Source organism: Anopheles marshallii, chromosome 2 (assembly GCF_943734725.1).
Source record: "Anopheles marshallii chromosome 2, idAnoMarsDA_429_01, whole genome shotgun sequence".
NCBI classification, from domain to species: domain Eukaryota; kingdom Metazoa; phylum Arthropoda; class Insecta; order Diptera; family Culicidae; genus Anopheles; species Anopheles marshallii.
This window is the reverse complement of record NC_071326.1, coordinates 30,138,184-30,143,282: the sequence shown is the minus strand read 5'-3', so window position 1 is coordinate 30,143,282 and position 5,099 is coordinate 30,138,184.

Here is a 5,099-nt window from a genome sequence, read left to right as displayed (position 1 = left end):
TACTATTCCTATTCATAAGGCAAACGAGCACCGCGGCCCGTATCACTGTGCCCCACCTTTTGCCAAACCTTGCCTGAGAACGGGTACCCAATTTTTTTCCGAACCCAAAGGGGCAGTTGGGCAGCTTCCCTTCTCTTCCCCAAACACACACACACACGCACAGCCGCACTCTGCTTGTTTTGCCGTATTGATTTTTTTTCTTCCTTTTGGTTGCTTAAAAACGCACACTTACTTGGCCTATTTTGTTAGAAAACACTGCACTCACAACACAACAGCACAACCGTATGATCATCACTTGTGACGCGTGTACAGGGGCGTCTATGTGTGTGAATTAAGCCCATTCACTAGCGATCGTGTGGATCACGTGGATAGAAGAAAGGAAAGAAATAAAAAAGACCCGAAAAGTTGTTATTCAGTTTTTTTGCGAATTCCAAAATTGGACAGAAACAATTTATCAAACCCGTTTGCCGATGATTGAATCAATGCTTCTTAAGCGTAATTAAATCCAATCGTTTCGCTTTTTTCGGTAATCCTTTATACATTATGTGAGAACGAGAGAAAGAGCGAGGCAAAGATGGAAAGCGATAGAAATGGGTGTGCAAAAGACCCTCCCCAACACAAATCGCTTCACAGCACTGGCATCGTTCCAACGGAAATTAATTTTTAATCCATCGCTATCCTCTGCTCCGTGACCAGCTTCAGGACAGGGTGGAGATTAGGGGGAGGAGGAGGAACAGTGGATGCAACTGACACTTCTACAACCCGGTTGTCCTCCTTTCGAACACACGGAACCGAACAAGGGCTGCCGTCGAAATTTTGGAATCGAGTGTCGTGAGCTCACGTGCCCAATTCCTTCCCTGCTCCGTTGAGGGAGGAAGGAGGGCCGGCGGGGTATGGTACACATTTCGCTGTGACCCAAAACCGGGATTCTATTAGCTTCTTCTGGTATGTGTTCGTATGTGTGTGTGCATATGTAAGGAGAGCATGAGCACGATCCACAGCACATCCTGGCACGCCGAGGCAAGTTCACAGGAACGATAAACATTATCCTTTTTCATCGCTCCGTAGATCAACACCCCGTTTGGGGATGGGAAAGGTGGGTGGACCACCACCGTGTGGGGTGGCGGGTTCGATTGGTTCTATTTTTATCCTTATCTTCATCCTCGAGTTTCCTTTTCTTTTCCGCGTTCGGCAGTGTGTCATCCGTGGTGGTGTGCGCATTCCCACCACACACAGACACACACACGAAGCGGTTCACCAGCTCGCCGCAGTCTCGTCGTTTACATCGGACCACAGAACCCAATATAGCAAGCTTTTGTTCTGGTGCTGGCATGTCCTGCCAGTGCACCGTTAAGCAAAAGCAAACCTTTTCACCCACCGCCACCCATCCAACTCCTTTCCCTTGCTTTCCATCTTTCTCTCTATCTATTTCTATCTATTTCCCTCTCGTTCCACTTTTGCTCTCTCTCTCTCTCACACACACACATGTTCTTTTCTTGGGGCTTATATTTTCTTGCTCCCGATCGGCATCCGTGATCGGTAAAATGGGGTGGAAAAATCCGGCCAAATGAGGGTACTGGGTGGTGCTGGATTGCAGTTGCTTTCGAACGTTGGTATTCTCTTCCCCTTGCTGCTCTCTCTCCCTCTCTCATACTCATTCATTCTCTCTCTTTCACAATTGATGCTCTTTCTCTTCTACCAAAGAAAAGCAGCACTTTCTTCAACGACGTTCAAAGGATACAGGCACACATACACGTACAGCTATAATCAGGTTTGTCATGATGGGAAGATATTTTCGTCCGATGAAATGATAATTATATTTTTCCCCATGCTTCTCTTCCTATTTTCCACTTATTCTACCCTTTTTCTACTCTCTCGCTCTCTATCACACGCACACACATGTTCTGGAACGGAACAAGAAAAACGAGAACCATGTCCTGATCCTGGTTGGAACACTTGACTTCTTCTTGAGAATTAAATTTCTTTTCCACCACTAACGCACACCATTTTCCACACACACACAGGCACACACTCACAAATGCACACGCATACATTCGTGCGTCACCGTGTATCCATTGGCTCGGAACGACCCCGGAGCGGCAGAATATAAGGCCAAGGCAGAAAAAAAAACAGATTCTCTTGCGTTGCGTTGCTGCTTCTCAACCTTTGGCGAACCCACCGAGGACAATTGCACAACGGGCCTGGGTGGTTGAATTTTCACTACGGACTTTTCACCTCCACCTGGTGCTCCTTCGACCCCGGGAAATTTTCCTACCGTGCGAGGGTCGTCCTCCTTGTTTTCACTTCCTGCCTCTAACGAAAGATCCGGTCCGAAACCGTGTGCAGGCACCCACTTTTCCTTCGTTTTCAGAGCACATTTGCACCAATCAGCTTATCAGCCATGAAGCATACAGCACGCACACAAAAACCCCCTCTCCCCCCCCAAAAAAAATCCACATCAATGGCCGCGCGTACACTTTGTTCACACTGCACACGTACATGCGGCACACGTACGCACGCACCCACCCACACAGAAACACACACACACCCACACAGAGACCGCGCTAGGGGGAGGCTCACCAGCAGCAGCAGAAGATTGGTTGCCTCTCGCGTTTTGCACGTTGCGCTGCCTTGCCTCACACCCGACACCTGACACCAACAAAAGCAAGCAAAAACCGGGCGGGACACACCGTTTGGACGAGGTCTCGGCTCGATGCCTGCCTGCACTGTTCTGCGTTCGGTTGCGAGCGGACGGTTTACCTTAACCTGCAGCAAAAGGTGACCGAGAGCACGGTGCGTTCGCGTTCGGTCGGTTCACATTCTCCTGGCACGGGTCTCGTGATGGTCCTGGCAAGGGTTCTGTTGTTTCCCGCCCGCCCCGTGAGAGCGAGAGCGGCCGTCGCGTGAGCAAATGCCGGTTAGCAGCAGCGTGTTGCTAGTGTGCGAGGGAGCCCGGCGAGCCACGGTGCGCAAGATGAATGAGCGAGATGAAACGTTCCCACCCGCTACTGCTGGGGAGGGGAGGCCCTTGCTCGGTATGCTAAATTCACCTGCTCATTGTTACGGGTCGGTCCGGAAAAAGTTACACTACTGCGGGGAGGTTTTCCGGGGGATTGGTTGCGAACGATGAAAAGCTTTCCTCGCTGAAGAAGGCTTCAGCGATCACGTTTTTTTTCTGCTGAAAATAGTGGTGTGCTGTGGTAACTTTAGCGCATCAAAGGTTGAAATGTGTTGGACTATGCTTTACTACAAAAGATCGGGTAGGTATTGTAGAATTTTAATATCAAACACATTTTTTTAAAACATTATTATTTAAGTGTTACAATCGGCTTTTCCCTTCAATAAGTTCCAACATTTATCCTAAATAATATAAAAAGCTCGTGAAACTAGGACATCTACCAGGACTCATAACGAAAGCTTGCTAAAGCTCGTAGAATTTCGCCTCTTATAAACGGATTTGTGAGAAGAAAACGAGCTAGAGTGAAATATTTCATTCCGTGTGAAATATTTCAAATATGGCATTGGAAATCCCCTTTACAAGGGTTTGTTTTGAGAATAATTTAAATCATTTACGAGACGGTAACGCAATTCGCATAACAAAACGACAGTTTTAAAACATTCATGCCATTGCCACGCTGAAAGTGTGATATAAATTAAAATTTGAAGAAAACCCATCCAACTCATTCGTTTTGATTCATTGTTATTTGTTAAATTTTATGCTATCGGTTTTTGTTGTTGTTGATTTATTTCTTTTTGGTTTGTTTTAATGGCATTCGTAGCTGTCGCAAAAACCAGTTAATATAGAACCAAAAACCCCGCGATAGATTAAGATGTGTTTTCGCCAAACATAGTACTAACCGGATGTTATACATTGGTATTGCATAGAATTTTTGTTTGCTCTGTGTTTGCTTTGCCTCTTTCTCTACAGCCACCTGCAACTGCACTGCCACGGGTAATAATAGCCATCGAGTAATGGATTTACGGTCACCGAGTATCGAAAACGGATCAAAGGTTATGTTAGAAAACGCTACGCTTGTCTACTATGACGTGTGGATGGGACTGCTGCTACCCGGTAAACCTTTCACCGTGTTCGGTTGAATGCGTAATACGTTCGTTGGTGGACAAAATTTGGACACATTACTGCGGATACGGTTAAAAGCAAATGCCTCCCCCCGGGGTTGGTCGGGTTCGTGGGATAAGCCGCCGAACAAGCACATGGATCAGAAAGCGCTCACAAACACAAATTGCGTACTTTTGCGCACGACAAGCGTGAAGCCCGTCAGTATGTCATTGATCGTGCCACCGTATGCACTAGTGTGGTGTCTAGTGAATCTTTCGAAAAGACGTATTCATGTGAATCATCAGTTCAGAGTCATGCTCTAAATGCTGATTTCCAGGGTCAGAAATAGTCCTCACAAACTCACGAATCATCAAAGATTCATCAAGATTCATAGGTTTAAGAATAAAAAAAAAAATCACGAATCATGCAATATTCATGACTCGCAAAGAAATATAAATAACTTTACACATTTTTTTTTGTTTTTAAACTTTCTTACGGATTAATCCTCATTACACAAGACTAACCCTCTAGCAACGAGTAAATAAAAATAAAAAAATAAAATAAAATAACTCAAGTGTTCGATTGTGTAGATAAATGTGGCTGCGTGAAGTCATAACTCCTTAGCCATTCATGAATCTTTGATGATTTTCAGGCATTTGAGGATTCAAAATGGAGATTTTTTTCTGTCTTGGTTCTGAAGCTGATTCATTCAACAACTAGTGTGCATACAATGGAGAGTGACACAGTGATATAGAGGGCGCTGCTGTACACGGACAATCGTGGTTAGGACTCTGTTTTCCCACTAATAGCACTAGACACGCGCATACACACACACACACCGCAACATAGTGATGGTTTGTGTATGGTTTTTAGCGGGCATTCTTATCTCATTTCTTAGTGAGGATTAGAGTATCCGATAGAATAAATATATGTATAAATTCTACATAAATGTGGTTTTCTTCCGCACCGCAAAATCACATTAGGTGGCTTTTGGGGCTTTACTGTAATACAACGACTCGACGAACAATGCAACAACGTA